This window comes from Marmota flaviventris, unplaced genomic scaffold (genome assembly GCF_047511675.1).
Source record: "Marmota flaviventris isolate mMarFla1 unplaced genomic scaffold, mMarFla1.hap1 Scaffold_48, whole genome shotgun sequence".
In the NCBI taxonomy this organism is placed as follows: domain Eukaryota; kingdom Metazoa; phylum Chordata; class Mammalia; order Rodentia; family Sciuridae; genus Marmota; species Marmota flaviventris.
In genome coordinates this window covers 2,783,050-2,808,337 of record NW_027288296.1, presented here as the reverse complement: position 1 = coordinate 2,808,337, position 25,288 = coordinate 2,783,050, and the positions used below count along the sequence as shown (strand labels likewise).

The 25,288-nt window shown below is 48.6% G+C and overlaps 1 pseudogene; it reads left to right on the top strand.

Annotated features, from left to right (window-relative positions):
* Positions 1 to 5,319: 5,319 nt before the first annotated feature.
* Positions 5,320 to 25,288, top strand: part of LOC139704243 (transmembrane protein 132B-like) — a 46,394-nt pseudogene continuing 26,425 nt past the window's right edge.

The window sequence follows — 25,288 nt, the reverse complement described above, 5'->3', positions numbered from 1 at the left end:
AGCTGGACTCTGACAGGTTTTAGTCTTTTTAGTAGGGGCCTGATTATGAGTGTCAACATGTGACCAGACCACGTGATGGCATGTGGTGGTTTCTCACTGATGGCTGTGACTGCTCCACCTGTGGCTCAGCACCACCTAAGAGGACTTCTTGCTCAGATCCCATGTGGGTGTGCATGTATGGCAGGCAGGGTCCTCGATGTGGGGATCAGGGACCCAGGCTGCTTCTAGCTAGTGGCTCTGCCTTACTCTAGGGCCTCTGTGTCTGCAATTTGTCCCTAGTGGAATGTGACAGCTGTTGATTCTGGCTTTCAAGTGATGTGTGACACTTGGGCTCATAGTTCATTGGCCAGAAGTAATCCTATGGCCACAGCTGGGAACAGGAGAGGCTGGCTAGGTCCCTAGCTGTGGAGCTGTGGGCAGTGCTCTGCAGAGCAGGGGATTATGTGTTTATAAATCCTGACAGGTGGCAATCTCCCCCACCAATGTGACTCCTCACTCCCTTTGTTCTACACTCAGAATCCAGTATTATTTACAAGACTGTCTACGCCTTGGGGTTCCTGCAGAACCCACCTACTCACCCTCAGCCAAACCTGGAGACAGTGGTTCAGGAAAATGTTCAAAGACAGATAAGAGCCTTCTATTGCACCATGGCCTCGACCTCCCTCCCCAAAGCCTTCAGTTTTCTGTGATTACCTCTAGAACATGTGCTACTCTCCTACCTCAAGCATTTGATTTAAAACTGTAGCTATAAATTAAAAATGAATATGAGGATTAGCTTATTTACCTGCCTTCTGTTTTTTTTTTCTTTTTTCAGATAGTATTTATCTATAAGTAACAGAATCTTAGGCTACAAAGCTCAACCAAGCAGGAATTTTTTTCTCATGCTGTGGCTTGCTCCTCTGACTTCCTGCTTTGTGTTCTTATCATTTAATTCTGGTCTTCATGGTCACACAATGGCTGTTTTGTCTCCATCTCTCTCAGGATGGAGCAAAAGCATTCACAGTTGGACACCTCATATTTTTCTAGTGGGTTATTTCAAGGGTCCTTTGGGAATAATTTATCTTTTTTTGGAATGTCTACTGGGGATAAATATCAAATATCTTGCCTTTTGGTTAGGGTGTGGGCATTGGGATGGGTTCTTCCTGGAGAGGGGGCTCTCATCTACAGGATGTAGACAGTGCTTGATGTCAGCCCCATGTCCCATGCCTCACCTCATGGTATTTTGCCATAGTGAGTTAGGAACACTTCTGGAGGCCAGTGGCAGCACAGCCCCTGAACTCTGCAGAAACCCAAGTTATAGCTTGAGGTGCCCTCTGCTGCCTTCCCCCCAACATTCACCCACCTGCTTCCTCTCTTGCACATGTTTGTTGAAATACTTATGGGGATGCACCAAACCTCTGAGCTTTTGCTCCTGGATCTCCCCCTTCCTGTGTCTCTGTGCTTTCAGGGGGATACCTGTGGTCAGCCTGCAGCTTATGCTGAGCTCCAGGTCTTTCTTTATAGAGGAGACATGGAGCTATGTAGTTGGATGGAAAGAGCAACATCTGCTCCTTCTAGGAAACTAGAAGATACTTGATGGGGTCCTGTGGCAGGGAGTTGAGGGGCACCGCCACCCCAATGTGCAGGCCTCACCTCCAGTGGGCTGTGTGGGGGTTTTGGCTTGGGCAACTGGACACGTGATTCTAACGTTGATTTGGAAGACAGAAGAGAGGCTAGTCCAGCTGATGGGAATGTAGTAAAGAACAGCAGTCCTTCCATTAGCTTGCAAAGGCTGCTGTCCCCAAGGTCACAGGCTGGAGGACTTCCACAACAGAAATTTGTTCTTCAGAGTTTGGAGGCTGGAAGTCCAAGACTGAGGTGTTGGCAGGCTGGTCCTATTGTGGCTCCCACTTGGTTTCTGGGGGCTGCAGTTCCTGGGTCCTCACACGGTCTTCTTGCATGTGTTGGTGTCCTCATAGTCCCTCTGTTTATAAGGACATCAAGTATTAACTTGGTTTCCTCTACAGAGTCTCTGTTCCCCCCATAAAGCTGGGCTCTGCAGGGCTGTGGGTGATAACTTCTTGGGAGAGGGAACCCCACATGGTCCCCAGCACTTTAGTGGTAGCTGTGTCCTCAGTGCTGCCCTCAGCCCTAGTGTATCCATGTGAGCATTTACCTGCAGATCAAGAAAGCTGGATGACTGACCAGAAGGTGGGCCCCTTGGGCGACAGGACTCAGGAAACAATCAAAGCCCCAGGAATCACCTAAAAGGGGAATGTAAAGCCACAGACACAGTTGTCTAGCCACATGGGACAACAACCTCATGATCAAGGCAAGATGTACCCCAGAAATGACTGAGAAGAGCCATGGACATTCATGTTGGTGACCAGGAGTGGGTGGAAACTGGGCACTTGATGCAAAGTGTTCAAGTTCCCTGGATTCCCAGAAGTGGAATCCAGCCACAGAATACTCAACTCCCAGGCCCCAGCTAACATCAGGTAACAGGAGAAGCCCCTTTGGGCTCCAGACTGAATGTAAAGCTGTGGAACACCCACAACCAAAGAGGCAGAGGCCATGTGTCCTGTGGGTGTGGGTTGGACGGTTCGGGCACATAGCAGTGGTGGCCATCACACTAGGGCACAGACCTGCTCTTGGTTCTCTTTTAAACTGTGCCTTTTCCTGTGGTTGCTGGTGGAGCACCTGAGGCTTGGGCTGTGGCCTGGCTCCTCCAATCCTCAGTGCCATCAGGGGCCAGAGTGTGTGTGGTGTGGTCTGTGGTTAGTCAAGATGTCACTTGTCCACCAGGCCAGGCCACACAGAAGCCCTCAGCTGCCTGACTGCATCCTGCTGCTGCCCTCTGCCTTCTGGTCCTTCCTGCTACAGCCTGGCCAGGCATCAGCCCAACTGGATAATTGCACTCTGTGGTGAGGCTGCCCTGGCACCCAGGGACTGCTGAGAGCACCCCATCCTGGAGCCAGAAAAAGCTCTGTTTCCTGCTTCATCACAGGACAGTGTCCAGCCAATGACCCACATGTGGCCCTTGAAAGCCACACTCACAACTCACTGCCATCCTTACTGGGCTCCTCCAGGGTAGAACCTGCAGAACAAGTGGCCTCTGGCAGCAGAGCACAGTGGCTACCTGGAGCTGGGCCATTTGGATCAACTACCACCTCTGGCTACTGTTGTGAATGAGTGCAAGTCACTTAACCTCTCTGACTCTGTCTCCTAATTTATAAATGGGATGCTAATCAATCCCTCACAACTGAAAGACTGTTGAGATTGACAGCATTAATGCCTGTAAAGTTCTCATAACAGTGTTTGGTCTGTAATAGTGATTATGCAAATAATGACTATAATCATGATAATGGTTTCAGGGCCTATCAAATATTCAGACCAATACTGTGTTGATGATGGTGGTTTTATTCTTGCTTTCCCTTTACTCTAAAAAAGTGCTGGACTGTGGTGTGTCCCTGCCTTCTCTCTGTCAATGGATCTGCTGCTCCACATTTCAGGACCTGTGGCCAGAATGGGCTCCCCCTGACCTGATGTTCATTTATATGAGCATACACAAAGTGCTTACTATGTGCCCAGTAGGGTCCTTGAACTTTTAGAGAAGTGGTCTTCCTGCTGTTGTTCATTTGCATCAACGGAGGACCATAGGAACACTCAAGACCCATGGAGACCACTTGAGTAGTCTCTGGCCCTGAGTGTAAGGCATAGCTCATCCTGCAGTGGGAGGTGAGACTGTTGAATAACAAGGCAGCTCTGATGTGTCCTCTGGGGTTTTCCTCTGTGGGAGAGCCTGTGGGAGTTCATCCTATTGTGCCATCACTGATTCAAGTTGTCCTGCTGTCCATGTCTGCTGAACTTGAATATGAGTAAACAACCCCCCCACTCTCCCTCATGCAGCCCCCATGGAGCTTCTACAGCCACTGATCGCCTCTGTTCTGTCCACAGCTCCATGGATGCACACCCAGGGGTCTTCCAGGATGGCAGATGCCATGCACAGCCTATGATGGGCTCTGGCATTCTGGGTTCCTGCTTCTGGTCTCAGAAGTCTGGCCCTGCAGGTTGCCCTTCAGATGCCCCTTAACACCATCATGTCTCCTCTAGAGTCTGCATGATTCCTGCCCCAAAACCACAATTTATTTGTTGCATGACTTAAGCCTTTCATGCCCCAGTTTCCTCTTCTGTTGGCTACTGTGTGTGTGTTATTAAGTTTTTACTCTTCGCTCTAAACATGTCCTTTTATCTCTGATGTGCAATGCTAGGGCCATGACTCTGAGCCACCTTTCCTGTTGCCAGCTGTCCTCATGTAAGCCCTGCAAGTAGAGGACACAGGGTACTGGAGCAGGTACATGTTCTTCCCTTTTTCTTCCTGATTACTTCCTGTCTAGTCCTGTTTGCTTCCATCTAGCTCCTTCCTCTCTCCTCCTCTTCCTGTTTCTGTTGAGCACCAGCTGGCTTCTAGGGCCACCCAGCCTGAGAGTCAAAAAGTTTGGTCATAGGAAAAAGGCAGGCATCACCCTTCCTGCCAGCCACAGGCACTGGCACCCATGCTGGACTGTGGTGTGGCCCTGCATTCTCTCTGTCCAGTTTGTGTTACATGTGGCTGGAAAAGGAAGAAACTTATCTGACTGTTTCCATTTTATCTTTTAAACTGGCAGCATTTAAATTCAGTAGTTGAGTATTTGAAGTTTTTCTCCTTTTGCTTTTGTAATGAGTTTTTCCAAGGCTGAGATATAGAAGGACCTGGCCTTGGGTGCCATGGGGCAGGGACACCTGCTCACAGAGCTGGCTATTCACAAATGCAGGGTGGCCTGCAGCTGGTCTCTTTAATCCAAGGTTCAAGTTGCTGCACTGCTGTTCCTGCTGAGGCTCTGGGATTTGCAGGGGGCTTCCAGGGAGTAGTGTTTTCCTACACTCACTTTTGCCTTGAAGGTCTCGTCACTGGCTCTTCTGCCAGCAGCTGTGCTGTGATGCTCTGAGACAGATGCACCTATTTTCCTGAATGACCTGGAGATCCAGGATGACAGTGGGCACCTTGGATAGGGGACACAGTCATCCATGATTTTAGAGTAGTGAAACCTTCTGACTAGTGCAGGATTCATGAACTTGGCCTTGAGCACTGAGTCCCAGCTCCTTCACTGTAGATCCACCAGGCCAGGAGAAACTCAGGGAGTTGACAGAACTGGAAAGTTTTGGAGGTGGAAAGAACAAGTGTGAATCCTGACTTTGACCATGTTCAGATTGGAGAACTTCCCTGTGGCTCAGTTTTATCATTTTTTGAAAGAAGTTTTGAGACTACACATCTCAGAAATATTGTAATGGTCTCCTGACATGGCAGGTATGTGGACCCAGGTGGGATGGCACCTCAGTGGTGTGTTTATCCTATTAATTGATATTATCCCTTTTTATATGAAAATTGCAGCACCTTTCTTGGCAAAACTGGCTGCCAGACTAGCAGCCCTGTGACATGATGTTGCAGAAGGAATTGAATGGCATGAGAATGCAAGGGGCAAAGGCTATGTTAGTGGAAATGGTGTCTGTTCACAACAATGAGAGGAATCCAGAGAGACTCAGAGCAAACACAGTATATTTATTCTCTCAAGCACAGAACCCTTGTAATCATAATTGATGGACATGCATTCTATGAGCATTTGTTTAACTTCTACTAGGAAGGAAAATAGACCCAGCAGTAAGTTGGACACCAGTGTCACTGTTAGGGAAATCTGGGACCAGGGTGGAGCACTGTGGGGGAAGAAGGCATAGGACAATCAGGGAGGGGAAAGGGTGACATGCTGTGGCTCTCATGGCCTCCTCCCTCCAGTCCTCCTACCAGAGCTTTCCTTTGGCTGTATATGGATTATAGAGTGGGGAGTTGTGTAGACAGTTCCCTGCCAAGTAGAGAAGCTCAGAGGAGGGCTAAAGTCACCACCTCCAGGCTTAGGAAGAAGCCTGCTCTGCCTTGTGGTGGAGGAGCTTCCCATCAAGTGGAGAGGATGGGAAGAGGGCGAGATGACAGTGCTGAGTGGGCTGTGGAGAAGGGGAACCTGGGGTTGGAGAGTGTGCAGATGTTCTAGTCCAGACCATCACTTCCACAATTCCTGTACCACCTGCCAAGACTTCCTTCCAGACACGGGCCTCTGAATACTGAAACATGGAGGGTAGTTTGCTCACAGTTCTAGCCAAGGCAGCAAATGGCCTTGTAGAGAAATCTTTACACACCCCATGCCACCCCGATAATCAGAAGGAGAGATTTCTAGTAGTAGAAGTGTGAAGCCAAAGATTTGCCCTTCTTTTAATGATTCTGGATATATCTCAGCATCTGAGTTTTGTCTCCTATGGAAAGGAGAGAAGCATGTGCTGCCAAGTCCTAAAGCTGGGTGGGCCCCATGTGGATCGTGGGCATGGTGGGTTCTGTCTGGTCTGCAGGGTAATGAGCCATGAAGATGACCCCATGCTTGGATGTGGGGCTCTCTCTGTGAGGTTGAGATCTGCAGGAGTAATGTTTGCCCTTTGAGGAGGCAGCTGTGTTCATCAGGGCCATGGGATCAGTGACCATCTTGGCTCCTTCCCACTTCACATGGTTTTGGGGATGGTCCTGAAGAACACATTTTTGTGGAATTATAAGACTTTCACTGTGGCCAGCAGGTGGCTCACTGGGTGGCAGGCAGGGACTCCATTGGGTCATCTTCTCACACAGCATAACAGGGTCTCACTCTTGGTTTGCTGCCCTCCTCACAGAGGTCGAGGGTCCAGTCACCATAAATGGCCTGCAGAGGTTCTCCTCACTGCCCGCCTTCCTCCCCTTCAGCTTGCACATCTCCAACTCTGAGGTGTTCTCCTTCCTTGAGGAGGCCAACCAAGACCTCAGGTGCAACTCCCGCCTACAGGCTGGGGGAGTCCTTCTTGATCCACAGAGCCTGGAGCCCCCTTCAGTCAGCACCAGCTATGGCCTGTTCTCCATGGAGCTCCTGCTGATGCCCATGCCCTTTAGTAACTTGGAGAAGTTTCACTTCAACTGGGAGCTGAAGTCCCACATCCTCCACAACTCCATCCACTCCATCAGACCCAAAGTGAAGTTCTATGTCACTCACATGGGCTAGGATTACAGTGACCCTGGTGAGGATCTAACCTGCATCAAGATGTTTGCCATTCCTGAAGCCAGGGAGGTGGTGGCCAGCTTCTGGCTGCAGGGGGGCCCCTGACTGTGCATGGCTGAGCTGGACCTGCATGAGTGGTTTAGCTCCAAACTGGACCTGGAGCCCAAGGAAGAGATCCTGACCCTGCTGGGGGGCATGGCCATGGAGCTCTCCTTCAGCTTCTACCTGGCCAATGAGGCAGTCCAGCATCCCCTAGAGGAGGAGGGTGAGTGGGAGGACAAGATCCACTTGGTCCAGGACAGCCCCACACAGGTGCCTTCTTCCTGAGAGTGCATCTGCAGCATGGCAGTCTACGTGACCCAGGACAACCTGTAGAGGTCTCTGTTGAGCCTGGATGAGAACATCACCTTCTCTGTCCTGCTGAACCTCATCTGTGAAGGGGATACAACCACCCTTCAGGTCTCTGACCAGCGGCAGCATGGCAGACCAGTTCACTCTTCAGTTAGAGGCCTTGCCATGTTGGGTTGAGTGGCAGTCAATTCTTAGAAATCCCAAGCTACGGGCTGATAGATGGTGTCGGTCGTTGGCTGGCGTTTGTCATCAATAAACATAGCCAGGAATTAAAGTGGCCAGGACAACTTTTGTCTGGAGGGAGGGAGCTTAGGCCCTCACATGTGTGCAAAGGTGGGCTGGGCATCAGAAAGGGACCATGAGGGAGGGGAGCACAGGAGTTAAGAGACAGAGAGGTGACCCAGCACCAAGGGTTGGTGGCATGGACCCAGTACCACCTCTGTCTACCTACACTAGCTGTGACCTAAGTTAGTGGTCTGTCCTCCTTTGGAGTCCAGAAGACAGAGCTTGTCCTTTCTGATGGTTCTATTTTATGAAATTCTTATACCTTGCTCTGAGTTGTCAGTGACAGCTACATACTATTGCAGGCCATCATTAGAATATGCTCCAAGAAGGAGGGTTCATGGGCCAGTCACCACGTGTGCTTGGCTAAACAAGCAGCAGACCTTCCCTGCCAGGCCAGTCCTCCTGGCAGCATTCCAGGGGCCTGTGGGTTCGGCTAGTGCTGTGTGTGCTGACCTGTCCTGGGCTGAGGATACTGCAGTTCTCCGTGTGTGGGGAGTGAGCCTCTCAGGAACAGGAGGAGAGAGCCAGGAGACAGGCCAGGCAGAGAGCTTCTAGAAGGGATTGGCTGGGAGGTGGCACTATGGGCCACACCAAGCCGAGGGGCCTCTTGGTTCTGTTTTTGCAGCATGAAAGCAGCCATGGTGAGTAAGTGCCACTGGTCTCAATAAACCTTCATTTACAAATGCATGTGGAGGGCGGAACCTGGCCCCCACAGAGTCCCTAGAGAGCTCTGAGTGAGCTTTCACCTCTACCAGCAGAGAGAGGGAGCATGCTCTTTCCTCTCCAGGTGTGAAGACCTGGCAGCCTGGCACCATCAGCTCTGGTTGGACGTGGTGCACCATCTAACTCACAGAGTCCTTTCCCCTCCCTTGTGCCCCACACTGCATTGCCCGCCTGGATCCTGTGGTTGTTTGGGTCTGGAAGCACTGACACAGTTTGGAATAAAGGTGTGCAGCACTGGAAGGAGGGCTAGCTGCTGGCCCATGATGACAGCACATCCAGTCACTTACTTTCTGTGGGGAGGGGAATCGAGTGACTGGGTGTAGTGTAGGAATGGGCTTAGGCCTGGGTTGGCTGATTCATGCAAAGCCCCCCAAAAGCCTGGCCCCCACTCTGTTCAGTGTGTGCCTTTGGGTGGCCAGGCCTCAGTGCTGTAACTGTGTTTTTTAAGCTGCTGTGTCCCTGCGCCCAGTCCTGGGTTGGGTCTTTGCCTCCATCTCTCTGCAGTATCACAGCCACACAAAGATTTCACTCCTGTTCATTCTATGCATGTGGAAACCGAAGCTGGGAGGTTGAGTTCCTGACCAAGGTCACACACTGGAAGGGGATGGGGTTGGATTCTTTGCCTACATGTGTGAGTTGAGAGTCCTTGTTTTATATTCTTAGTGTGCTCATCTGGAAGGGGTCTGTGTTCCACCATGAAAGCACCTCGATGGTTTATTTATTTATTTATTTTTTATGTAATAGCCAGAGAAAAACCTCATTGATGTACTGGAAATAAATGAAGCTAGCAGGGCTCTCTTCAGAGCTGGCCATGGTGGGACGTTGCCACCATCTCTGTGCTTGGCAGAGACTCCAAGGAGGCAGAGGAGTGGGGAGCTCATATAGGACAGAAGAGGAGGACAGCCCCCTGTGCCCAGATGGAGGCTCATTGTTGGGAGGTGGAGGCAGGTCAGGGGAAGTGGCAGCTTCTGTGATGGACGTGGGGAGCACCTATGGCTTTCCCTGTCTGGGGGAGTTGGGAGCACAGGCACAAAGAAAGGGGGGCCTAGAGCTGTGCCCACATTCTGGCCACCTTGGCTGATTTCCAGAGGGGCCAAGTTGAGTCCTGGATGGAGCACTGCACTGTGATCAGTTATTCCATTGCCATGTGGCACATGGCTGTTGTCCCTGCTGTATGCCTCCTCTCAGAATCAGGCACAGAGAAGGTGTTGATCTTCCAACCTAGAAGACTGTCTGTCTGAACCATTTCCTTTGTAATGGGATGTGACACACTGAATTGGACTCCAGCATGGCCTGGATCCAAGCCTGTGCATGGGATTTGCCAAGGTCTCCTCTCAATGCTGTGGATATCAGGCAGGGGACAATGGGGGCCGTGCTCATGTCTCACTTTGTGCTTCTGACCTAGTGCTGCACAGGGTCATGATGAACAGAAGTGACCTTGGTTCTTCTCCAGCACTGAGGTACTGTTTGGAAACATCGGTATCAATGTGAAAATGTGCTGTATTTGTATTTCTTGCCTGGCTCATGTCAAATGATAGACTTTTGTTATATTTAATGGCTGAATAATATCCATCATGTATAGTCACCAAATTTTCTTTTTCTACCTATACACATTCCATATCGTGGCTATTGTAAAAAATGAAAAAAAAAATAGCCACCTGTTTGATGATTGTCCCTCAAGTGGCACCAAAATTCCAGGCTTTATTCATCTTTCTTCCAGATGAAACACAGGTTTTTCCTTAAGAAAATTGTGCCTAGACACAGGTGTTCTGGAACCTGCACTGCTGGAACCTACATCAAGCCTAGACCTCAGAGCTCGGGTTTCAAGTGAGCATAGAGAGGATGGTGGATGACTGTTCCCCAGACAGATGGAGCTGCGCAGCACACCCGCTGCCTTTGGCTGAGTGTTTCTGAGCAGTGCTCATGATGCCTGCCTTGTTTGCCCTGCCAGATGCATTGGGTCTGTGTGCTGCCTGGAGGTTGCTAGGGGTGTGCTGGCTTTGGAAGCTTGAGGGTGCTGTTTGTGAAGGGGGACTTCCCTCTATGCTAATGGTGCTATCTGAGGTCACAGCTTTGGAAAATGAGTGTACTTAGATCGTGGCAGTGGTTGATAACTTGGGGACACCCAGGCTGTGTCAAACGACATTTGTTTTGTTATCATTTTAGTCCCTGAAGTCCTTGGAGGAGGCCAGGGTCATTGTGTCCATGCCTATTATGCAGATGCAGAGACCTCCCATTTCTCTCTGCTCCATGCCCCTGGCACAGTGGAGGGTGGAGGTGCCATGTGTAGGTGCCTGGCCCTCATCTGCCACACTGGCATGGCTGACCTGACAGCAGTTGCAGGACCACCTTGTGCCTTGCTCAGGGCAGTGCATCTGGGCTAGAAGGTTTCAGGTCCCCCACTGCCTCCCGCTGCACTGCCTTTCATCTCTCCCCACAGTGCCCACCCCATGCTCCCTGGAGGCTGGACCAGTGATTTCATTTCACATATATGGAATGCTGATCTGAAAAAAAAAGAAGCTCTGAGGAGAGTCATATATGTCCTGGGGGACACTTCTTATCATGGCAACACCATGCTGGGCCAGCTGCTTCACAACATGTGTGCAGGGCATGGAATGGCAGTGTTTACCTTGTGCCACACTGTCTAGTGGCCTCCAAGGGCCATTTCCCCCATGATTTCCAGTGCCTCAAGGGGCTCTCCTTCCCCACACTATCTCTGGACCATCCTTCCCCACTCTGTCTAGAGGTCTCCAGGGGCCATCCTTCCCAACTCTGTCTAGAGGCCTCCAGGGGCCATCCTTCCCCACACTGTCCAGAGGCCTCCAGGGGCCTTCCTTCCCAATGGCATCTAGTAGGCCTCCAGGATCCATCCTTCTCTACACTGTTCAGTGGTCTCCAGGAGCATCCTTCTCATGTATAGAAAACTCACCCACCCCAATGGAAAACTTGCCACCTCCTCTTCCCCCCCAGCCACCACCCATGACTCTCCCCATCTGTGGTTCCCACTGTCTCTGGTAACTCACGTGGGGATCACAACACGTGTGTCCTCTGTTTGTCATCAGCTTATTTGATGATGACTTTTAAAGTTAACATTATATAAAGGTGATGCAGTGAATGTTTTCTTCATAAAAGAAAAAGTAGAGTGCAGCTCAGTCAGAGCCCGAGCTCCTGCCGGCACCCAAGTGCTGAGCCCCAGCCAACCCATTCATGGCTTGTGTTCACCTCATGCTCAGTGCTGCTGTGTGTAGACTAATCATCCTGCCTCTGTCTGAGCCTTAGGCACCTCCCTGAGGATTATCTCCTCCCTCAGCTGCTGCCACCTTCTGGTGTGAACTGTCTACTTGTCCCTTGCTGGTGCGCATGAGGTTTCTTCCAGTTTTCCACTGGCCCTTGGAATGGCACTCCAGGCAATTTCCTCAATTTGGACAAACATTAGCATCTGTCTGGGTGAGAGGCCAATGCCCAGGGCCTGGGGCCTGGCTGCCATGGCTCTGCCATGGCTCTGCTCGGGTGAGGTCCTTCAGCTCTTCACACCTTAGGTTGCTCTATGTAAGAGAAGCTGGTGCCCCCCTCCTATCAGGTTGTGCCAGAATGGACTAAGCATAATCAGTTGTGGGGAGTGGCCTCCCCTGGATCAACACTCTCTTGTGACAGCCACGGTGGCTGTTTCTTGCTGATTTTGTTATTGCTCTGCTCTGCCACCAAGCTTTGGGGTTGACTTTTGGAATTTGCACCCCCTGCATGTGGTTGCTCTTGTTCAGCAAGGAGGTCCACAGAACAGGGTAGAGTGTGGCTGTGAAGTCTCTACTCTAGGCCTCTGGAGACCAAGCAGGAAGCAGTTCTGATTTTATTTTGCAGTTACCATGTACATATACTGAGGCAATAGCTAAGCAGATGATATGCAGCCAACAATGCAATTTCTGCTAACTTCCCTGCATTGACCAATCAAGGAGCAGGCCATAGAGCAAGTGCAGGGACTGCAACACATGACCTCATACCCAGGGCTGTGCCTACAGGTTAAGTAGCCTTAATGTACACCATGTTTACAGTGCTTCATTCACCTGTCTGCACATTTTCCCATTTCTTTCCTAGAGATATGGAGTTCCAGGTGCATCTGGAAGTCTGACAATAACTGAAGCCATGTAAAGAATGAGATTTTCTCAGATGAAATCATGAGAAGAAAAGAGAGCTTATGAAGTAGTCTTGAAGGACTCCTGCATTGAACAGGTTCATGGATGATCAGTTCTCAAAACATGGCAGACAATTGGAAGGAGAACCAGGAGAGCATCACTTCACACAGCAAGGAAAAGGAGACTGAGGCTTGGAGGCAGCAGGATGCATGCTTCAGAGAGAGCAGGAAAGGGCACGAGCTGTCCTGCATGTTTTGCCCAGGGACACTGTTGGTGACTTGGATAAGGTGTTTTTATTTACTCTGGATAAAAAACTGGATTGGAGGGGATTGAGAATAAGTAATCTGAGGGTCAGTTCTTGTAAGGATCAAGGTCAGCTGCATGTAGTAGGAACCCCAGAAAACATGAACATCACCAAGACAGGGATATAATTAAGGCTAGAATTGCCCCAGGAAGGTGTTAGTCTGGGGGATCGAAGATGTCTGAGTGTCAAGGATTTTACAACTCTTGGCCATTTCCTCATTGTTACAAGGTGGCTTCTATAGTCATGGCCATCAGATTTATACTTCACTCAGAAAGAGAGATGGAGACATAGGGAAAAAGCCCTTTCATTGGAGTCTGCTTCCCTTAAGGCACACTTCCAGAAATGTCAATCAACATCTCTGACTGTTGCCCAAAGCCAGGCTGCTCCTTTTCCCAAGACTGCCTCTGGGGAAGTGGAGAATGTGGCTTTGGCCATCAGTAGGCCTCTGTGGGGGGCTGGGCCCAAGGATATTCCTTGGATACCAAAATTCCATTATGCTCAAGGTCCTTATGTAGGATGACAGGGTTTGCATGGGACCCAAATACTTCCTCCCATGAACTTCAGTCCTCTCTTATCACTCATAATGCCTGGTGCAGTCCACAGACTCTGGGCAGCATTGCCCCACTATATCATTCATGCATCATGAGGAGGAGAACTGCAGGTGCAGGACAGGTGCAGCTATTTCCTGGAATTTTGATCATCAGAGGGTTGAATCCCTTGAGTGCTAACCCTGGCTACTGAGGGCTGCCTGTGTGTGGCTGGGCATTCTGCTGGGCCCCTCCCACCACATTAGAGTTTTCCTGCAAGGACAGAAATGGAGACTGGCTGTCAGATGAGCAGCTACCAACATTGGCCACACATGACAGTGGCTTTCCCTGTGACCCAGCATTTGGTGGGGAAGAAGGGAGCCAAGGACAATGCAGTGGGGAGTCTCAAGGGATTCTTTTCCCTAAACTGGTGGCTGCTGTGTGTGTTTAATGCTGAGGAGAAGCTCAGAGTTCACATGGTATTGTGGGCTATTTTCTGGGGTCCTGAAATGCTCCTCCATGGATTTCCCAGACACAGTGGGGCAGTCATCTCGCTATTACTCCTCCCTTTAGAGAATTCTATTGAAAAGAAAAACTGCCAGTTTCATGCATAAGTAGATTTGTTGCACATACTTATTTCACATGGCATGAGTCCAGCTTGCCTTCCCAGCATTGTGCAGTTGCCCTCCAAGAACTTGCATGTGAGTACCTTTAGGGAAATCCAAAGGAACGGTGCTAATAAGAGACACATACTCCCTTGGCAATCTCCTCACCCAAATAAAGGAGATGGTTTTCCTAATCACTTGAGGGGTGGGGTGTCTATGAGTTTAGGGTCATTCCACCCAACCACTTTGCCCTGTACCAAGGTAATTTCCAGCCACTGCTGAAGAGAACACCATGGGGCACCTGGCTCAGCCATTCAGGGATGATGCTGGTTGGGTGGATGGCACCAGACCTCATTGGGTTGCCATCAGGCCATGATCCCAGTCTCAGGAGTGCATTTGCCCTCTGTCCCTGTGGTGGTCAGTTTGTTCTCTGCATTCTTGCAGAGAAAAGGTGGAGATCTCATCTTCTACACTTCCTGCTGACATGGGGACATTGTTACAAAAACATCTCACCACCTGATCCAAAGGGGATGAAAATGACAATGCAGATGTTTGCCGGTTAAGAGCTTGTGCCCCTGAGCCACCAGAGACGGCCCCTGAGTTATGTCACCAGGTTGCTTGTCCTGCTGGTGGATTAACCTCTGTGAACATGGCTGGAGGCCTCCACAGTGTGCTAGTGTGTTTTTGTGAGTCTGGAAGAGCAAGTGAACTCTAGCACAACCAGCCACTGCAAGAATATGGGGTAGCAGAGACCATCATCAACCAAGAGGGAAGAGAGATGAGGTGAGGAAGTGCAAGACTGGGCCACTCTGCAATCAGAGGAACCCCTAGCCTCGGGGTCATCATAAAGAGAGTGTCCTCCTGGAACAGGTTCCAGGGATGTCACATCAGCTGTCTTCTGAGGCCTCTCCCACTGCCCATTACACACACCTCAGAGGTTAGACTTCCTCCATTTTCAATCTTTTTCCCAAGTATAGGCAAAAGTCTTTCCTTTCTTTCGCCTTAGCATGGGGAAAATGAACATCAATTTAAGAAATGCTTACTGAGTAAAAATGGACAAAACCAGGGAAACCAGCATTCAGCCACCTAGTTCCAGTGTAGTCCTGGCTCCCTGGGACAGTAAACACTGACTCATTATAAATGAGGTCTCAAGGCAAGAGGGTACTACAGGATCCATCCTGTTCTGACTACTGAACAGACATCTTTTATAATGAACATGCCAGGTTCCTTGTGAACATCAAGATCCAGGCTAATCCAGGCAGCTTCCTTAACCCACAGGGCTGTAGCTTGACACTTTAATGAGCACCACTGTTTCACAGTCACAGGGTGAAGCCCACATATACACATGGCGGGTGCTTTCTTCTCAGAGGTGTCTTCTGTGTGGAATCCTACAGAGGCCTTGACAGCAAGAACTGTTGAGGGTTTAGAAAAGGATAGTGGCAGGCTGGGGTTTGGCTCAGTGGTGGAGACATTGGTTTTGAGGTCAAGGTGCTTGGAGTGTTCTGTGAGTTCTGCTCTGAGGCTGCTATTGATGCCCATGAGCCTTCCTTTCCTGATTGCTCCATCTCTAGCTGCCCATTCCACACCCTGGCTCCTCTCCCCAGGAGTTCCAGGATGGGGTGGGAGACCTTCAGCTTCCTTTGCCTTCCAGGTTGTCCTCAAGGCCAGGTTGATGGAACCTCCTCATTTCTGAGCTCATTGTCTTTAAGAGGCAACAAAGCAACTGGAAGAAGTCAGAAAAACTCCAGAATTTGCCCCAGACTCAGTCCTTTAGGGCCATGAGCACAGCATCTTTTCCCCAGGCTCCTAGCACTATACCAGCTTCTTTAGAAAGTTCAAACAAAGGGAGCAGAGAGCAATGTCACAGAAATCATGGAAATCCAAGGCAAGAAGGGGATGGTTGAAAGCACCCCACCTTCCAAGTAAACTGTGGACCAAAGCCCCCTCCTTGGTTTCCAGTGGGAAGGTCTGGGGGCATTTTGCTATGACATTGCTATGGAGGGATGTGGCTGGTGGAGGTGTGATTAACGAGTGGCTGGCTGAGTAATGACAGGTGAGCAAGGATATGCTGCACAGTGTTACTTGGGATCCGGGCTATGGAGGGGGCAGGGAGATGCCAGGGGATTCAGGATTTTGGAAAATCACCTTCATTTTCCTTCGTGTGTTATTGTTCACCCTCGTTTTTCCCTGGGAGAGTCTGCTGCTGGGAAGGGGCTCATGGAGAAGGAGAGCACACCACAATGACATGGGATGAGAGGCCGCTTGAGCTGTGGACACCTCCTGCCTCTGCCACTGGAGGCGTTGGCTGGTTGGTGCTGCATACAGGCTGGGCCAGCACTGTGATGTAGGTAGTGCAGGGAGTTCTCAGTGCAGAGCCTGGTGCTTGTAGGGCTGTGCACAGGTGTCGGGGCCTGGGAGGTCACTTTGATGTCTTCTTTAGAGACCTGCTTCCATCTTTCAGGAGACACAGCTGTTATACCTACCTCAATGAAGTGAGTTTGCTCAGCAACCTCTTCACACTGATGTCTGACAGATGCTGTGGTTGAGTGTAGAGTAACCACATTTGAAGTCTGACAAACCCACAGCATGTGCCAGGAATAGCCACAAGAAGGCCTGATAGTTCTGTCCATCTTCCCTGTAATCCAGGAATGGGACCTTGACTCCTAAGGCCATCTGGAATTGGGGTGTCTGAGCCTTGGTTTTCCCAAGGTAAATTTGGGGGTCTCATTAACCAGCAAAGCAGTTGTATCTCTGATATTAAATAAGCCGGCCACCCCTGGGCCACTGGGATCTAATTGTTCAAAGAAGTAGGCTACTGCTGTGAGATGGATCCAAATTTGGGGGTTGGCACTCCTAAAGCAAAACACAGCCTTTTGTGTATCTACTTGTGAAAGGATTTTGTAAGTCACAGAAGGCCCAAAGTGGGGCACAGCCCAGCTCCAACTTTAATTGGTCAAAGACCCTTCAAGGTCTGGTAGTCAGTGGCAGGCTCTTTCCTTCTCCTGTAAAGGTTTTGCTTTTCCATAATTAGGAATCCATAAATGTTTTGCTGTTCCATAATTAGGAATCTGTAGCAAAGTGAATGCCTTGTTCTGAGGGCAGTCCTACCTGAACTTGGCTTCTGACTAAGGAGGTGTTTGCTTCTGATTTTATCACTAGGTTCCTTCCAAACAGAGGCAGAGGACATTCTGGGACCCAAAGAATGGAGATAATTTGATAACCAATTTTGCAATTAAGGCAAAAAGCAAAGCATGTCACCTTAGGCTTGCCATCCACTCCTGTCATGGGTCACTGCTGGCTTGACTAAGGTCCAACAGACTGAGTTGGGACAAAACAGGCAGCTCCAGCAATAGCCAGTACTTTGGTTTTCTTACCTTCCATGTGAAGGATGGCCAAGGCTCCTCTCACAAGAGGCCCACCTGGGCTTCTGGAGCATCATGGTGTCATTCCATAGTGGTCATTGTCCAATAGTGCCAACAAGGGCTCTGGTTTGCATTGCCACTTGGTGTCCCCAACAGGAAAATCCAGAACACCCATATTCACTGTAGCCTTTCTTAGAGCTCTAGGCACACAGATATGGCCCCTGGGGTTGTTAAAATTCTGAAATTCTGGGATGGCTCTAGTTAGGATGGCTCTCAGGGGGCTGGGCCAGCCTGGGGTAGACTAATTCTGTTTATTTTAGTCCCTGGTCCTCCCAGTTTGCCTCCTCTGCCTTGTCCTGTTATTAAACACCTTAAAGTCCCCAGCAACAGAGTAGCAGTAATTTTTGTCCTGACAACAGTGATGAAATCCAGGCCTCTCAGAGGTCTCCCTCTGTGGAGTTAGGGTCTGTGCCATTGTGTTTCCTGGAAGCTCCTGTGAGCCTTTTTAGAAATGCAGCTGGACCCCCAGCCTCCTTGAGTTGTCACTAGATTTTGATATAGTTTAGTTGGTTTTCATGGAGAAAGCCCTGCACTTGGGGAGACTCCTCCAGAGGGAAGCCTCAGCAGCTGCTTCTCAGTGTCCCAGAATCAAGAGCCTCTCCATTTCCCTTGCTTTCCAAAGGGAGGTCCAGCTGTGAAATGCCAACCTCCTGCTTCTAGAGGCCAGGCCTGAGTCGGGATGGTGAGTGCAGGTCAAGGCCTGAGAACTGTGTTGGTCCCACTCACTTTGACTTCTCCTAAATAGAGGCCCAGGGTAGATTTTGGAAGTAGCTAGCTGTGGCCTTCCCCCACCTTACAGGACAACAACACTGAACCATCTGTCCTGGCCTCCCTGTTTGAACTACTCACTGCTTCCCAGGCCTTTCTCAGCCTTACCAGTAGGTTGGGAGGTCTGAAGAACTTGCAGGACTGCCGCCTTCAGCACTTGTCAAGGGACAGCCCCAGGGGAATCGCTTCCTGATTTCTCTGCTGTTTTCCTCTCTATATAGTTTCCTATAAAATCCTGTCTTTTTGTTGCATTTTCAAACCATGTTCATGCCATGAAAGAGAGATGGCCTAGATCTGCAAGATGCTGTTGCCCTGCCACCAATCCAGGAATTCACATTGGCTTTAAGCAAAGTTAATCTTCAAATAAAGGACTTACACTATTGATTCTTTTTTTAATTAATTTTTTTAGTTGTAGTTGGACACAATACTTTTATTTTATTTATTTATTTTTATTTGGTGCTGAGGCTTGACCTAGCGCCTCACATGCACTAGGTGAGTGCACTCTGCTGAGCCACAGCCCCAGCCCCGACTCTACTGGTTCTTTTTAGGTACACATGACAGGAGGATTCATTTGGATGTAATTACAAAAGCATGGGATGTAATTTGCTCTATTTTGGCTGCAGAACTTACCCAGGCCCTCCTCTCCTCTCTCCCTGTCTCCTTCCCTCTACCCTCCTGATCTTCAGCTGTTGAGGGTTTTCCTTTCCATCACTGTTGTGAATTCACTCTTTCATCTTGGGCAGGGCTGTGTGCTCCCCTGTGGTTCAACCTCCTTGCCTTCATTTCTACCCCAGTGTCGCCTGTGCTTAGTACACATGTCTGGGAAACCCAGGGCCTTGGGATCAAGCCAGCCAGTTTTGAACCTTTGTCATTCTGTTCTTGTGTTAGCAGGTGCTGTAGGAAATACTGTCACATCCTAGTCAAAGGACTATTCATTTTCAAATGGAAAAGCCTGATATATGAGCCAGCAACAGCTACCTGCAGCAAGAAAAGAGGACAACCCCATCCCTCTGCTCCGGGTCCCCAGAAGTCACAGACGTGAGTTATGGCTTCAAAGTACAGTAAGCTGCAGCTGGTGCAGCACAAGCCAGGAAGCTGGAGAGAAGATACTAGGAGTACTCTCCATGCCACCCGTTATCAGGATTCAGAAGACACTGTAAGTGGTGGCAAAGTGGGAGATAAGGGAGGACAGGAGAAGAAGAGCATGTCACATGTCACATCCTAGGACTGTCCACCTGGGCCTGCAAGGTCTTGGGTGATCAGTCTTGCCTCCTTGTGGTAGCTTTCTGGGTGGAGAACCGTGGAGAGAGTTGATGAGTCAGGGGCCTTGACATTTTCCAGCGCCCCAGAGGCCTCAGTACCACAGAGGACCCCCTCACACCTGGGACTCCAATGGGGCTGAGACAGGAGAATGGGAGAAAAGTACAGAGAAGGAGAAACACAGAAGAGAAAGGAAAGGCAGAATCAAGAAGATGGAGAAAGAGAGGGGAGCCCTGCCTACAGGACCAGGGAGAAACCAGGGCTCACATGTCATGTGTCCCTTTGTTATAGTCACATGTTACTAGAAGTAAGGTGTTCCCCAAGAGCTTATGTGTGAGACAATGCAAGAAGATTCAGAGAAGAAATGATTGGGTTGTGAGAGTCTTAATCCAATAAGTGATTAATCCCCTGATAGGGATTAACTTGGTGGTAACTGAAGTGGTGCAGTGTGGCTGGAGGAAGTGGACATTGAGGCCTGGCTTTGGATATATATTTGTATCTGGAGAGTGAAGTCTCTCTCTGTCTCCTGGTCACCATGACCTCTTCCACAATGATGTCCTGCCTCACCTTGAGCCCCAAGGAATAGAGCTGGTCTTCTATGGACTAAGACCTCTGAAACTGTGAGTCCTCAAATAAACTCTTCCTCCTCTACAGCTGGGCTTGTCAGATCCTTTACTCACAGCAGGAACAAAGCTAATTGAAACACCCTCTCCTGTTCAGGAGAAGAGATTCAGACAACCACCCAAAGTCCCACAGGTTCTGCCCTGTACCTCTCAGTGACCTGCAGGTTACACCAATGCTGCCAAACACAGGATATTTTGACCTGATGGCAATGAAAACAAAACCAAGTCAGGGGAGCAAACATGCAGTCTAAGAATTTACCAGGTTCTCTTGCAGGAAGGGAGATGCAGCTTGGACAGGGGGAATGTCAGCCTTCCCCTGAACCAAAAAAGCGAGCTCTTTTTTTCTTGTCACTTGAGGGTGAGGTGTCAGTGGGCTCGGGGGTACTCCACCCCAGTACTTTGCACTTTGCCAAGCAAGTTCCTGCCACTGCTGCAGAGAACACCATGGGGCCCTCGCTCAGCCATGCTGGGCTGATGCTAGTTGGGTGGCTGGCAGCAGGGCTTCAAGAGTAGTTGTGGGGCCACAGGCTCAGGCCCAGGAGTGCATTTGCCCTCTGTCCCTGTGATATTCCCTGGCACTGATCCACAATTATTACTGTATTCAAACAAGATTTCAGAAAAAAATTCACTTAAAGCCAAGAAGGAAGAAGGTAATGAATTGTGTAATCTATGCTTTTAAGGTTAGTTAAAACATTTAATTGCATTTCTTCCTATATCGTGGTCTACATCTAAAAAACTGCAAGAAATTTAATATGAGGTCCTCTAATTTTTAGAGAATTTTACTCCAACATTAGGTCTCACGTGGATCCTCCATATTTTAACTCACTGAATTTATGCCAATGTCTTTGAAGATAGCTTTGCAGAGAGGGGTTACTGATGTGGAGGACCCTGTGTTCTCTCATGGACTGGAGGCATGAGAGATCAAGAAGGATCCCTGGAGTTCAATCAAATCTGAAATAAGAATAAGGAAATCCATTGCTCACCTCTATTATTTTCTCTGTGACTGCCCTGTGGCTGGCCTCTAGGGTCCTTGCAGCGATCTCCCTTGGCTCTTGGTGATGCAGCTGCCCCTGATGCTTTTCAGATAGATCTGTGTTTCCCTCCAAGTGGAGAATCAAAGCCTCTTCCAGGCTCTTTCCTGTTTGGTTTCACCAAAGAAAGTTTCTGCCTGTCCTCAGGGTGGGGATATCAGCATCAATGTCAGGAGAAGTTTTGCGTTGGTTGGGTTGCTTGGATTGCAATCTGGGGGAGTTCACATGCAGTCTTTGAAATTCTGATTATGTCAAAAGTGGAATGACAGGTGAGAAGTAAAAAGACCTTCACCACAGTGGCCTTGACTCCACAAGGCCCAGCCATGCTTAGCCCTTAGCTCCCCTCAGCCCAGCCACATGTCCTCATCTGGGTTCTGGAGGCTGAGCGTCCTCTTGTCTTTCATGCAGCCTTCATTCTCTCTGCCCTGTCCCTGGGCTTTTTCATTATGGCCCACAGAGTGTCCCCTTCTCACCATTCACAGCTCACTTGAGGGTCCCCTGTCCTGAGAGGCCTCCTGACCAGTCCTGAGTCTCCCCTACAACAACCCTGGGCCCATCACTCAGGTTCCTTCTCCCCAGCACTTGCCAGCATGGGGGAGAAGCTCCCTCATGTATGCACTTGTTTGCCAACTATCTTCCCACATTAAACTCAGCTCCATACAGTAGGGTTGTGAATCCTCCATGCACAAGGATTAAGATAACACAAGGCCATCAGGGTGGGTTTCATCCATGAGGACAGATGTCTTTACAAGAAGGGATGAGAACACCGATTCTTGGAGACTGGGGAAAATAGCTCAAGGACACAGAGAGAATATAGCCATCTACCAGCCAGGGAGTTAGGGCCCCTGATGAGGTGGGTCTCCCAGTATTCTGAGTTATAGCTTTGGCTTCCAGGGCATTGTACACAAGTGATATCTCGGAGCTTGGGAGACTGAGGTGGGAGGATCACTTGAGTCCAGGGGTTCAGAATGCCTGGGCATCATGGTGAGAGGCTGCCTCAAAGAAAAAACATATTATTTAAGCCATATAGTCCATGATGCCTGGCCATAGCCACCTGGAAAGCCAGCACCATGCCCTGTGGTGGAAAGTGATAAAATAGCTTTTCTTGCCAGTGGAGGCTCATTCAGATGTGTTTTCACCTCCCTGTTCCTTCTCTCTTTCATTTTTTTTTCACTGCAAGTTTGGGACTTGCAGGAGTCCAGGCTTTTAGTTTGGGGATGGATTAATTTGTTGGTGACACTATCTGGCAGATGTATCAGACTCTGGAACTTGCTCTGGATTTGAGGTTCCCTCTTTGGGAATTTCCCTTTGAGATGGTAGGTCTAGAGAATGCTGTTAGTCAAAAGGAAAGATACAGCTAAGACTCCTCTGTTCCCTGAGGTCCTCTCCTCTGAGGCCTATACTTCCTGGATCAGTCATGACTTTTCCACTTTAATTCTTTTGGGGTGCAAGAAATTCTAGAACCACCTGATTTCTCCCAACAGTCTACAGGGCACAAAGCTCGACACAGCTCAGCAGCAAACAAATTTTCTTCCCTGTTTTGGTAAAGAAGGATTCTGCTTTTAACTAAAGATTAGTCAGTTCCATGAATCCTCCACATTTTCTGTTCAGATTCAACTTAAATGGGAAATTTGCAGAAGGATATCTTTTAGGGCCTTCTGGGAGTTTCTTCCAGATTTTCCAAATGCATTATCTTTGCAGAGCACCCTTCTTTTACTTTCTTGCCCAGACTTACTTCGGGTTGGCAATCTTATGTGCTTTTCAATCTACCCCTTGATTCTCACTTGCTAATTGCAAATACATGCTATTAAAGAAAACTCATAGAAAGGAGAGAGCCCATCTGTGACTCAAATGAGAAAAAGGAGAGAGTGGGTATTTCCAATGCCACATAAAAAGAAACTTAATTTTGCCAGCTTCATGTTGCATAAAAATACGGAGAGATAAATTTTATTTTGCAGCAGGGCTGGGTTGTAGAGCCAAAGTCTATAACATCAGATAGAACACCTCTATCACTGAGCTGGTTAATAAAACTCCTAATAGGATTTGTTGACTGAAAGAATGACAGACCAAGCCACAGAAAGTTTATTTATTCACTGTCTGTATGTAAATTTTGCTGTTATGGAAATTGTGTCAGGAACTGTACTGCAATTATATAGCACACAATATACTGTAATATTTGAGTTAAGATTCACAAAAGCTGCCTGTGTATCTGAACACACATGTGTACAATCTTGTTGCTTTCTGGAAGCATCTCAGTCTCAGACTCAGGACCCAACTTGTGATCAAAGTGGACAGACTCATTTGCTAAAATGTTCTCACTGGAAGACTAAGATATTGAACTCAGTTTTAAAAAGAACAGAGGTGCCTTATTATTAACTTTCAGGGTCTTGTGCCAATTTGTCTTTTGGGGACTCCCCAGGTGACTATGAAGAGGTCTGTTTTATTGCTCAAGGACACATATTTTTGAAGTTACTTATACTCAGTCCTGGAATAGAGAAACACCCTTCTTTGCTTTTTATTCTGAAAGAAACTGAACCCACTTGGAGAAATTAAATCAGGTTTCAGGTATATGTGATGCCAGCTATGTTACATTGTTAGCCTTGTGTGGCAGCAGCTTGCTCTGCAGCTAGGAGCTGCCAGCTGTCTTTATGTAGCACACATTCCCCTGTATCAACAGGTAGAAACTTTGACATGCCACAGTTGTGTGTTTTTTAAAGTGATCAGAGTCCTTTATTAAGTGAGGCTGAAGGTGGATTTGAATGCCAGGCTGGTGTCCACCATGTAAGGCAAACGTTCCTGGCTCCAGGGATGACTTTGCATCATGGGTCAGCCTCTTCACTGACACTAGGGATTTTATTAAACTCAGCTCAGCCATGTTTTAGAAATGTGTTCTGGGGTTCGACCACTCACTGAAGAGTGGCAGCCCAGTCTAACTCTGTGAGCATTATGGCCACTGTGCTTTTATGACTTTTGCTCTCTGCCTTCTCTCTGCTTGAAAACACTCTTTGTTCAAGGCTTCCCTTTCCCTGCAACTCTGTGAATGTCTAGTGGTAGAGACAGAGGAGACATGGAGGTGAAGGCAGGGGATGTGGTTTCATTTTTTATGACTGAGGAGCAACAGGAGTTTTTCAGCAGCATGATTCCCTCCAGGTGTGTTTCCTGTTTCACCATCTGAGCTGCTGAACAAACTCAACCTGGATTGGACTTCTCTGTGGTTCCAGCCACTCTCCTATTAGCTGAACTGAGAAGGTGCTGAGAGAATCATCCCGACTTGTAGCTCAGAGATCCTTTTTGTGCAGCTGCAGGGGTGTAGTAGTGTGTGAGGCCAGTTGTGAAGCTAGTGACGGGCATTTCCCAGAGTTCAGTAACTCTGTGCCACCTGCTCTTCCCTGCATCCACCCAAGCTACTCTCCATCACAATATTCATTTTAACAGACATGCATTTTAATGAATTAATTTATCTTTAAATTTCATATTACTCTCTGAGGAAAACCAATCTCCTGATCTTCTGGCTTTATTTTTTTTAAGAGAGAGAGAGAGAGAGAGAGAGAGAGAGAGAGAGAGAGAGAGAGAGAGAGAGAGAGATTTAGTATTTATTTTTCAGTTTTCGGTGGACACAACATCTTTTATTTTTATGTGGTGCTGAGGATTGAATCCAGCGCCCCGCATATGCCAGGAGAGCGCATTACTGCTTGAGCCACATGCCCAGCCCTGGCTTTATTCTTTTTCTGGTGGGCTGAGCACATTCCATCTGTCAGCGACTCCACAGTGCCTTGACTCTGAGGCTCATTAGTTCTCTCTGTCAAAAGGCAGGGTTTGCAAATGTCAGTGAAGTTTAAAGCCATTAACACCCACTGGCACCTCTGCAACTGGTTCAGTCAGAGGATTTAAATAGATGAGTGGCCTTCCTGCTAAGCCTCTTTTGCCTGATATTTAGCATTATAAAATCATCTTACCACCTGAGATTTCCTCATGGACCCTTAGAGTGTCTTTCACACACCCTGGAAACACTGCTCTCTCCCAGCTAAAAGATATTTTAATTTTTTTTCATATTAAATTATTTCCTTTTAAAATTTTAATTTAATGGACAGTTAATGATTGGATATAATTGGGGGCTTCAATGTTATATTTGGATGTATGTTTACAAGGTGTAATGATCAAATCAGGATGATTA